This window comes from Gorilla gorilla, chromosome 1 (genome assembly GCF_029281585.2).
Source record: "Gorilla gorilla gorilla isolate KB3781 chromosome 1, NHGRI_mGorGor1-v2.1_pri, whole genome shotgun sequence".
NCBI lineage: Eukaryota > Metazoa > Chordata > Mammalia > Primates > Hominidae > Gorilla > Gorilla gorilla.
In genome coordinates this window covers 157,002,703-157,015,123 of record NC_073224.2, presented here as the reverse complement: position 1 = coordinate 157,015,123, position 12,421 = coordinate 157,002,703, and the positions used below count along the sequence as shown (strand labels likewise).

The 12,421-nt window shown below is 37.2% G+C and overlaps 2 long non-coding RNA genes across 3 annotated transcripts in view; one reads left to right on the top strand and one right to left on the bottom strand.

Annotated features, from left to right (window-relative positions):
* The window catches only part of LOC134758481 (uncharacterized), a 44,916-nt gene that overhangs the window by 21,205 nt on the left and 11,290 nt on the right, over positions 1 to 12,421 (top strand). The gene's annotated exons all lie outside the window — the stretch shown is intronic.
* LOC109025791 (uncharacterized) lies at positions 52 to 12,380 on the bottom strand. 2 transcript variants are annotated; one of them, XR_010133686.1, is made up of 3 exons: positions 12,321 to 12,380; positions 5,221 to 5,446; positions 52 to 1,269 (listed from the first exon to the last, which is right to left on the bottom strand). It is a non-coding gene; the product is annotated as an uncharacterized lncRNA (long non-coding RNA). The 2 variants fall into 2 exon arrangements; XR_010133687.1 differs by lacking the exon at positions 12,321 to 12,380 and adding an exon at positions 11,029 to 11,091.

Genomic DNA, 12,421 nt, shown 5'->3' with positions numbered 1-12,421 from the left:
TTTCCCGTTTCAACAGCATGTATCACCCTATTAGACATTGTAACAAAATCATTTGTTTAAATGGTTTTATTAAAATGTTTAAGTTTTTAATGATCCTTCTCCCCAGGCAAAATGCCAGACTTCCAGGAAAGAATTATTCTGTTCAACAATTACTTCCTCATATTAGGCTGATGCAAAAGTAATTGCGGTTTTGGATCGTGAATTTTAAATCATTATAACTAGGCTCAAACACATCTTTATTAATCAAAATAGGAACCATTACAATCAACACATTTTTACCAATGAAAAATAAGTTTGTTTATTCCTGTAGCATAAAAATCCGTGCTTCAAGATTCAGTGAACTCTTGGAAAGCACTTTTTGCATTCTACTGGTTGTGGAAGTGTTTTCCTTGCAAAAAGTTGTCGAGATGCTTGAAGAAGTGGTAGTCGGTTGGCGGGAGGTCAGGTGAATATGGTGGATGAGGCAAAACTTCGTAGCCCAGTTAGTCCAACTTTTGAAGCTTTAGTTGTGTAATGTGCGGTCATGCATTGTCTTGGAGAATTGGGCCCTTTCTGTTGACCATTGCTGACTGCAGGGGTTGAAGTTTTCAGTTCATCTCTTTGAATTGCTGAGCATACTTCTCAGATGTCATGGTTTCGCCGGGAGTCAGAAAGCAATAGTGGATCAGACCAGCAGCAGACCACCTAACAGTGAACATGACCTTTTTTTTGGTCCAAGTTTGGCTTTGGGAAGTGGTCTAGCCACTGAGCTGGTCGTCACTGGTTGTCGTATAAAATCCACATTTCACTGAACGTCACAAACTGATTGAGAAATGATTTGTTGTTGTTGCGTGGAATAAGAGAAGATGACACTTCAAAATGACAATTTTTTTTTTTTTTTTTTTTTTAATTTTCACTCATCTCATGAGGCATCCACTTATCCAGCTTTTTCACCTTCCCAATTTGCTTCAAATGCTGAAAGACTCTAGAATGGTCAACGCTGAGTTCCTTGGCAACTTCTCACGCAGTTGTAAGAGGATCAGCTTCCATGGTTGCTCTCAGTTGGTCATTGTCAACTTCCTATAGCCAGCCACTGTGTTCCTCATTTTCAAGGCTCTCCTCTCCTTTGCAAAACTTCTTGAACCACCACTGCACTGTACATTTGTTAGCAGTTCCTGAACCAAATGTGTTGTTGATTTTGCGAGTTGTCTCCACTGCTTTATGACCCATTTTGACCTCAAATAAGAAAATCACTCGAATTTTCTTTCTGTCTAACATCATTTCCATCATCTAAAATAAACATAAAATAACAAGTAATAAGTGATTAGCAAAAAAAATAAAGTGAGAAATGCCCATTAAAATGATGTTTAACATAACCACATTTATTTAAGAATGTATTCCAATATCAAACGGTAAATTCCAATAATGCAAAAACCACAATATTACTTTTGCACTCATACTTAGAACCATGCCTGGGGCATTATGAAAACTCAATTATTTAATTTTTTTTTTTGAGACGAAGTTTCGCTCTTGTTGCCCAGGCTGGAGTGCAATGGTGCGATCTCGGCTCACCGCAACCTCCACCTCCTGGGTTCAAGTGATTCTCCTGCCTCAGCCTCCTGAGTAGCTGGGATTACAGGCATGCACCACCACGCCCAGCTAATTTTTGTATTTTTAGTAGAGACGGGGTTTCTCCATGTTGATCAGGCTGGTTTCAAACTTCTGACCTCAGGTGATCTGCCTGCCTCGGCCTCCCAAAGTGCCGGGATTACAGGTGTGAGCCACTGTGCCCAGCCTATTTAATGTATTTCTAACTCACTTTCCTTATATTGATATGGCAGTGGTGATGATGATATTAATAAGAATCACAATAATGCCACAGTGGTATGATAAGGCTTATACATAGATCCATCTAGCACAGGGTTTTTCACATAAGTGCTCAATAATTTTTATTTATTTAATTTTTTTTTTTGAGACAGGATCTGGCTCTGTTGCACAGGTTGGAGTGCAATGGCATGATTCTCAGCTCACTGTACCACCTGCCTCCTAGGCTCAAGCAATCCTCTCACCTCAGCCTCCCAAGGAGCTGGGACTACAGGTGTATGCCACCACACCCGGTTAATTTTTTAATTTTTTTGTAGATACAAGGTTTCGTCATGTTGCCCAGGCTGGTCTCTAACTCCTGAGCTCAAGCAATCTACCTGCCTCAGCCTCCCAAAGTGCTTAGATTACAGGCGTGAGCCCCTGTGCCTGGCCTATGCTCAACAAATTTAGACACCTTTTTTCTTGTTGCAGATTCTTGCATTGAGACCAACATAAAAAAAAATTCTAAAGGAAGTCTTGTAGATTGATTTTAGGATGTTGATTATTTTCAAAACAAGTGAGAAACCCAGGGGTGTAATGAACACTTAGTTCTAGGCTTCAATAAACAAAACATTTATTTGAAATTAGTCTAAAATAGAAAAGTAAAAAATGGAAAAAGATAATGCATGAATTGCAGGATCCAGCAAACATTAAAGAATTTTTTGGGGAAAAAATAGATAGATAGATGATAGATGATAGATAGATAGGTGATAGATGATTGATAGATAGATAGATAGATAAATAGATGATAGATGATAGATGATAGATAGATAGAGATATATGTCAGTGAGAACAGGACAAGCTAATCAGAGAAGGCTTCATGGGAGAGGAATGGATTTGAATTTGGGATTGAAAAATGGGCCTGATCTGTCAAATGCCCCCAAGAGATCAAGGGAAATGAAGCTGAGAAATAATCAGAATAAAATTGCTAATTTTAGAGTGAGATTTCAGCAATTTGATTGATAGAGAAGATGCGGAATTCAGGTAACAAAGGAAGTTGTTGAGTAGGAATCAGTATTTTTGGCTTTTAGTCATGTTTACAACTTCAAAAATGGTAAAAAGAGCATTGCTAAATATGAGTATCCTATCTCTAGGTTTTTTTTTATATGATACTATTGTTTTTTAAAGATTGACTTTTCAATTTTAAGTTCAGTTATAGAAAAAATAAAACATCTGGAGTTTGGGAACTCCCAGAATGAGATTTTATTCCCTCATTGGTCATGTCTGAAGATTCCAGAGCTTAGAATTCCCTTCATAAACCTTACTTTTCTTAGGGGTAGTTCTACCCACGGACACATTTTCCTAAGTATAATCTCTAAAAGAGTTAGAATTTGTGAGTGAGCTATGCAGAAGTGTTGAGAGTAGCATTTCCCGAGATATGTTCAATGGAGCACTAGTACATAGTCTGTTAATAGCTGTTATATGAAAAAAAAATTACCCTAGTCAAACATATTTTTGAAATGCAAGTTAAAACAAACTCAGACACTTTCTTTACTGCAGGACTCCTCAGAATCTCTTATTAGTGTGCAACTGTGAATATGAAAGAAGTATTTAGGGTAGCAGTTGTTTTCAAAACACTTTGCCCAAGATATCATTTTTGTCGTGAAACTCACCTTTGGACTTGTTGAGTGGGATGTATTTTATTTAATATTTTCCAGCTCCTTTTATCTCAAAGTAAATGTTCCATGATATTTATATGTTATATAATGGGCACAAAAAAAAAATCACTTAATAATGATGTATACATACAGGAACTGCCAGTCTTTTTTTCCTCTCCTTCCTTCCTTTCTTTCTTCCTTCCCCCTTCCCTCTCTCCCTCCCTGCCTTCTTTCCTTCCTTCCTTCTGTACTTCCTTCCTTCCTCCTTCCACAAGAAAGAATTTGAGGCAAGTCCAGAGTAGAGTGAAAGCAAGTTTATTAGAAAAGTAAAGAAACAAAAGAATGGCTACTCCATAGCAGAGCAGCAGTATGGGCTGATTGACTGAGTATATTTGTAGTTATTTCTTGATTATATGCTAAAAAAGGGGTGGATTATTCATGAATTTTCTGGGAAAGAGACAGACAATTTCCAAAACTGAGGGTTCCTCCTGCTTTTAGACCATACAGGGTAACTTCCGGATGTTGGCATGTAGACTGTCATGGTCTGGTGGGAGTGTCTTTTTGCATGCTAATGCATTGTAATTAGCATAAAGTGAGCAGTGATGATGACCAGAGGTCACTTTCGTTGACATCTTGGTTTTGGGTTTCAGTGGGATTTGGCCAGCTTCTTTACCACATCCTCTTTATCAACAGGGTCTTTGTAACCTGTGCTGACTTCCTATCTCATCCTGTGATTAAGAATGCCTGACCTCCTGGGAGTGCAGCCCAGTAGGTCTCAGCCTTATTTTACCCAGCCCTTATTCAAGAGGAAGTCACTCTGGTTTGGACACCTATCTCCTTCCCACCCTTCCTTCCTTCCTTCTTTCCTTCCTTCCTTTTCTTTCCTTCCTTCCTTCCATATTCTCTCTAATTAGGTGACTGTTTCAATGGACTCTTTAATTTTCATTTAAAATAAAGAACTTCTACCAGCAAATTAGATTTCAACTGTAACTATATACTGAAAAAATTATAAAGTAACTGTCAGGAAACATCATTAACAAAATCTGTGGGACTGGGATATCTAAATTTCTTCATTTCCACTTTGTAAGCTCTAGTATTTTGGGGCTCTAAATTTCTTTGAAAACATGTGAGGATTTGAGGTACTGGCATGCATAAAATTCTTTAGTAAAACAGGAATATTGAATATGCTTTTAACTTCAACACTAAGCATTTCTATGATTGCCTCCCACTTTTTTTTATCAGTATTGACTGCAGTGGATTCATGAGGAGGACATATGTTCTTAGCAAAGACATATAGGACGATTCTGCGTTACATCACCACCACCCACCTTCATTTAAGCTCTGGAAAGAGACAAGCTCTTCCAAATGTTTCCAATTTTTATTCTGCTTTACTCTCACACAGATACTTCTCCGGAATGTTCTTATCTCATCCACCATGATTTCTTTGTCTCTCAGCTTCGTTCCTCTGCCCTTCACAGAAGTTATGTGATCAGCACATCTCACTGCAGCCTCTGGATACACGTTCCCCGCATTGTGCCCCTCATCCCTTCTCTTGTTTTTGAGGCAGTTTCCCCAGTGCCCAGAAGCTGTCACCTTGTTTCATATCAAAGTCACTTATGTTTTCCCTGTTTCTGATTCACAGCTTTTACCTACCTTGCAGTGCTTCTCTGGAACATGTTTGGCCTCCCCAGGGTAGTTAAAGCCACAAAGAAACACCAACATTATCTATCTGAATGATTCTGATTGGTTTTTAAAAAGCCATTCGCTTTGTGAAACCTACCTTTTCAAATTCCAAGGTAAATTGGCGCCTTGGAATCCTGCATTCCTGTGGTCTGAAATGCTTCTTGATATGCAAGTACAGCAGGAAGACGCAGACACAGAAATGCCTGGGCAGAGCTGTGACCAGCTGCTCTGTTCTGTGAGGGAACTTCAACCATAGTTCAGGCGACAAGAAGCCCTTACATGAAATAAGCCCCTCTGCCCTTCCCTTGCTCCTACTGTCTTCCCTAGAAACAAAAATAAAGGACACCTCCTTCTGTAAATAGACAACTACTTCAGATGGAGTTAGTCAGATGAAAGTCACAAGATGACTCAAAATGCCTATTTCACAGGCATAAAATACTCTTAGTGATTGAGATATAAAAGAGTCAGCTTTAAGTGTTTCATTAAAATCACTGCAAATACTGTGCATAACAATTTACCAAGAACTCATGAAGCTGCTTGTTTAATAAATGAAGCTCATCTATAGTAAATGGCTTGGTGCAACCAAAGTGGCTCTAATCAAATTGGGGACAGATGAGTTCTGTACATGCAGCTTATTTCATTAATTTACTACTCTTTAGGGTTCATAGGCAATGGCCAATTGATATTGTTTGTGACAATGCTAAATAAAATAAGTAAAGGAAAATAAGTTGCATGATGTATTGCAGAGATAAATCACACCCCGGCAAATGGGGAACTGAAACCCTCCAGCAGAAGCACTTAGCACACTTCATTTGATTCCCATTCGTCAGTCTCAGTGCCGGTGGCTCAAAAAGAATGCAAAGGTAAATGAACACCAAAATATGATTTACAGTACTGGAAAACAGTCCTACCCAAATAAATCAAGGTTCCACTTCATTTCAGGCATTGGTTTATTCATAATACAGGGCTTTTACAATCAACCCCTGCCAATTGTAAACAAACCACAACAAAACATACACCTGCACAAAGAGATAGGCATGATACTGTGTGTGCATAGAGAGCTAAAGAGGTTTAGAAACAACTGCAGCTATTCGGTGGATTGAAAAAGGAAACAGGCAGCACATTTTAAAAGACCTCGTTGGTTTGAGCAGTAATGTTGTTGCAGTCTGCTTACATGATTAGGACAGGAGAAGCCACATCCACTTTCAGAATATATAGATTAAAAAATGTTCAACCAGACTGTTTCTATACATAGCTTTGTTAAAACTCCTGGGAAGACTATCATGAAGTTCTGTTCTTATTAAAGATTTTAAGAATTGTGCTGGGTTAGAGATAAAAGACGAGAGAGAGGAATAAGTGAATAGAAGCATCTATTAAATGAGGTGTCTTCTAAAATAACTTAATTTCATTTTCATTGTAGGCTCCATAGATTGTAACTGCCACCTTGCTACTGGGGAGCTTTTCATCTGATGTAAACCAAAGATAACAAACGAGGAAACTGAAGGGTTTGTGTCATAAACATCTCTCTTCAGCTAAATATAGGTGATTGCATATTGCAAACATAATTCTGTGTTGATTTCTTTTTATTAATAATAAACCTAAAGGAAAAAAAGAAATAGTTGAAAACAAACAAACAAACAGAAAAAAAAGGAAAACCTTAAAATTACAGTATTTTTAAACTGGAAAGAACTTCCTTATAGATCATTTAGAAGTCTAATTACCAAATTCTGCAAAAATAATCTTAGGATTTAAAAAATATGAGTTAAACCAAGGTCACAACATTAGTTAACGACAGAGCCAAACTCCAGCTCAAGGACTTCAAAATCTTTAAAAAGTTTGTGCACAAATATGTTGAAATCTTTATATCCTACAGTTCTTTGTGATATGCAAAATACACAGATAAATGTTTTATGTTCTTACATACCCTGTGTATGTGCACGAGTGCATGCACACATGTGTATATCATGGATTTTTTTATACATATACGTATGTCATGGATTTTTTTTAATTTTAGGTTTTCTGCTTTTCTTATAGACTTACAGCAATATTTTATTTGGTTTCATTATAATCAAGCAATTTTTCCAAGAAGAATTTAGTGTGGTTTCCAACATGGAAGTGTCCTCCCTGAGGTTATTGTTGCACTTAAATGGCTTTTGTTTTCCTGCCTTCTTGTTTGTGTCCTGAAAAAGACACACTGGACTGACTGGTTGTCTACTTAGTGCCATGTCTCCGAAGGTTGTACATACACTGTTTCCTCTAACAAGCCTGCAAAGCAACTGCCTAGAGAAGCATTTAAAACCAAGTGCAAAGTCTTTTTTATAAAATATCTTTCCTGGGATATAATGTAGCACTTTTAGTATTTGTACTGCAGATACTGCTTATATTATTGAAAGTTAACATTTTATCCCTAGTTGCAGAGGTATTACAAATTACCAAACCTATACAACCATGCTGCCTGAAGTTAAGATTATACATTGCTGAGGTTTAAATAGGTGTTTGCCTAAGAGCAGCATTCTCCATAGAAAACAAGTTTTCAGAAGGAAAGCAGAAACAGTTGGGTTTTCATTCTATTACCATTGAAATTGCACTTCTTTTTGTTAATGATTGAATAAATCAGAATTTCAGTGGTTTATTCTCAGCATTTTCTTCTATTTATTCCATCTGTTAGGGGAAAGCACCAGCATCTTGAGAAATAACCCACTTTTTAGTCAAAAAGTATAGTCTGCAAATTTAAGCTGTTTATTGTGGGATAAAAATAACCATACAACAAACAAGCTCTCCTTGAATATTTGTGCCCCTGGTTGGAGAGCTCTTCCATTCCCTTGAAGGCTTTTGGCTATAAACACCCTGAAAAACAATTTCTCACAGTCCTAGGTCGTGTGTAGGAAGCTGTTTCTCTCGTTCTGATTAACTTGACTGCAGGTTTGCCTGGGGATTAAATAAACTAGCTAACTTCCAAAACCCTTCCCAGGGAGGGAAGGTCTCTTCTGCCTTTTGTCTATTTCAGTGTCAGCCCTTGACACCCAGGCAGGAAGATGGGGATGGGGTCGGGGAGTGGTATAACTTGGTGGGAATTGAACACAGAAATAAAACCCAAAAGAACATGGAGGCTTTCTGTAGCACTGCTGGGAAATAGGATTGCAGCCTGCCCCTCCTGGTTCATGTTTTCTCTACCTGTTACAAGTCATTTATTTTTATCACACCTTTAATGAAAGTTACCTATACAAAGGACTTTTACCTGGGCTATGGTGAACTAAGAAAATAAAAAAGAACTTAGAATTATAGTGGTTTAGTTAGCCATCAAGGAAATAAGAGAAGTTAAGTTTTCATAAGATATTTTTAAAATGAATGTTCTAAACAAAATAATGTAATGTACGAGAGGAAGAAAATCTAGTTTATTGTCTCCAACTGTAATTGATTCACCAAATATGCATTCAACCTTGAGCCATGTGTAAGCTTCACTTCTTTGTCTTTTCAGAGTTCAAATGCTACCATTATTATAAATATCTATACTTCAAGGTTTACAAGTTAGTAACAATATTTTCTATTGACTAAGGTTAAATATTCTCCCCAAATTTACAATGTTTAAACCATATCAGTATTTTGAATGACAGAGAGGCTGGCATAACAATTTTGTTTTCTTTCTTCTATTCATCTGATACTAAAGCTTCAGGGGGATTGCTAAGTTTTTCTTCCAAACATTCTTGTAGGTTATTTCCTTGTTTGGCAAGGGAATGAAATTTACCATCACTTGGGAAAATTCTGAAGTCAAGCTGTGAAACTGAACAAAATTTTCATCAGCAAAAATTGAGTTTGAAAAACATGTGTTTCCCCTTTGGTAACAGGAGGATGCGAGGTAGATAGGAAGCAGAATAGCAGAGTTTAAGCCTTCATTATTCTTTCCTGTGTAACCGTTCAGCAGCAAGAAAGAGAAAGAAAAGAATGCCAGCTGCAATGCCCAAAGCAAAATCTTTATGAGACTGAGCGATAGAACTCGGAGAAGCAAACCAGGTGTCCACTCCTTGATCTTAACACACAGCATTCGTACACACAGCATTTGTATACACAGCAGAAAAGGAAAGACAAGCCAAGAAGGACAGATCCCTGGGGAACATGGAGAAAGAAAGTAGAGTGAGAAATCTTAAGAGGCTGTGGGTCCTCGTAGTGTGTTCACACAGGCATGCTGAACAGTAAGTCCAAGATTATATTTTCATAAAGGAAATAGTATAATTGGCTATTTCCTAAAGTCACCTAAGCCCAGGCCAAAGGATACGTTTTCAGGGATAACAATAGCTTAAGTTTTTATAGCACTTTATATTATCTTGTTTGATCTTATCTGATCTGCACAACAAGTCTATAAGATAGGTTACAATTATTCAAGAAGAACTTAATACTAGAGAGGTTAAATCACTTTCCCGTAAGCCAGAATCAGTCTGGCAGTCTGTTGCTATAATTTCTTGTATGATATTTTACTGAACCAAGCAGATTTACACTAAAAAGTAAAATTCACAGCCCTATTATTCTCAGAATAAATATGAAAGAGTTATCTACCTTGCAATGAAGGAAACAGGTTTTATAAGAATTGATATTATGAACTTAAAGTAAAATATAGAAAATCAGAGTAAGTGCTCTTTCTGGTGACCACACCCTTAGGGTGAGTTTAGTCTATCCTTGTTACGTAAATATAATGTAACTTTCACGTTCCATTGCTCAAATGTATCATTCATGACTATCTTTTTACTTCTGGTTGCTGACATTAGACTGTAGGCCTTACTCTTATGTGAGAGAGAAAATCAACAATACTGCCATCATTACCATAGAAAATATTTAGTGAGGCCTCAATCTGTGCACCTGTTGTTGTTTTTGCAAAGTGGGTTATTAGACATGGTTCTTGTCCACTGGGATCTTAAAGACAAAGGAAAGGACATACAGACAACTAAACAAGCAATGAGACTTGTACACAGGCACATATGTGCCAGCTCCTATTTGCATATGGAAATCTCGACTTTGTAGATTCAAGTTAATGATGTTTTGCTTTTGTCAATCCATTATGAATTGTCAGCTATTAAAATCTGGCCCCAAGTGGTATCTCAGCACAGTGACTTGCCTGATCCTGCTGTTCTGTTGTGTAGGTTAAGATCTCAACGTTCCTATCAAGCTTCAGGGAATTCTTAGCTTGTAAAGACCTTGCATTCAGGGTCACTGATGTTTCAAGAAACAGCTTAGCCAAACATCAATTTTTTTTCTTAAAATTTTAAAAAGTTACTTTAACAATTAGGAAACCAAATCATCTGCTGGCTTCTCTCAGAAAATAGAATTTAGAGGAACATTATGAATTGAAAATGAAGCTTAAAACACTTTCTATTTTGAACTCTGATAAACTTGAGACAAAATATAGCTTTCCTTTTTTCAGTTCTCAGCACTATGAGAAGGCTTATTTCTATCTTAGGAATCCTCATATCATTAAAAATATGTTGTGCTTCATGGCATCATTTGATGCATAAATATGGATGGGAGTAAGAAAATAGAAAGATTGCCGATCTTCACCTCTAGAAATTTGTTTTTGATATGGTACCTATGCACAACAATGGACTAGGTGCTATACATAATCTCATTTAATATTCACAATTGTTGCATGGAATAGAAACTATTTTACCATACCCCACCCTCCCTTTTACCGATGAGAAAATGCTAAATGACTTGATCTAGGCTGCACAAAGAGCAAGAATTACCAAGAATGTTCAAACCACAATTTATCTGACTCCAAAGCTCATCTATTTAATCTGTGCCTATCTACTTTATAGAATAATTCTAAAAGGATGCAAGTCTTTAACTTCTTTCTTTCAGAGAAGGTATGCCTTTGTGGTATGCATTGAATATTGAGTACCCTAAGGGAAGAGTGTACCATAAGCCTTTCGTGTCTTCTCAGCCTCATCTCTTCCACCAGTCAGCTGCACCATATAGTCTGTCGTAGGTTCTGGCCAAGCTCACACAGGTGAACCTGACAGTGTCCTTCTTAGGTTCCACAGGGACTCCCTGATGCTGCTGCATGGCACGTCTGTGCCAGTCACACAACTTGGTAGTGTGGGGAAGTTCATGTCCATTAGGTCACGCTTGACAATTGGAGAGCCGGCGCCCATGGAAAAAAAAAAAATCATTTCCATTTTATCTTCCAGGTGAACAATTCTGAAATACATTTCATAAGCCTCCTTAGAAAGTCTGGCAGGATGGAACACCATTTGCCTATAGTGGTGGCCGATGCATTCATTTTTGGTTTGGCTTTCCCTCCTGCGTTTCATTCTCTCTCTCATTCCTGTCCCTTGGGTTCCTGTCCCTAATGGTCTTCATGCAAGCTCTTTTTCTAGGTTATGCATTCAGAGTACTTCAAGCTAAGACACAGGTAATTTGTTTTATTAATTATTATATGCCCATCTTCTAGTAATGTATCTGACAGAGTATATATATAATCAATGATGATAAAACTGAAATTTTTTCTTATATTTTTACATTGCCTAAAATGTGCTTGGGATAAAAGGAGTTAAGAAATTGTTATTTTTTTTCACATTTGAGAAACTGTAATGATGCTTAGTTGTTGCCATGGATGTGTTGCCTTGGAAGCTGAGGAATTGGACAGGGTTGAATCCATTCTGGTCATTTCTAGGGGTGTTAAATGGGCACACACATCCAGAAAAAGTAACTTCTAATTCCCTTGATGCCAAGATCAATGTAATCAGTGCTATTATTTTCTAATTGTAAAAGCCATATTCCTATTACTGAAATTTATAATACAATTTTTATCACTCATTCCTTTTTCCCCCTAGTGCAAAGTGAATACTGTAGTAAATTCCTTGCTTTTTCAGATATGGGTAATTATTTTTAAGCAACAGGATAGCTCATACCCTAAATTGAAATAAGCCCATCTTATTGATTCATATCCAATTTGTCATCAGATAGATATCAGCCTTTAAAAATAGACTCATAACTAGGATTAATTAAAACAATTTAAGAAGGTCTTGTAACAGAAGCCAAAGAGTGAAAAATGGTTGAAATTGAACCCCTTCTCTCTGATACTTTCTGGTCAATGTTTTCAACGCCTGTGGGCTTTCTGGCAATAAGTGTTCTGGTGTCAAGGATTACAACTGGGCTCCCTTCAAGAGCAATAAATTCACTTAAAATATGTAAATGTGTTTCACTTACCACTGACCTGGAGGTGAAAAGTTCTATATCAAATTACTCACAGCCTGAGATACCCATTCTCCTATTCTGATTCTAATTAAAAAGGGCTGAGAAACAAGCTA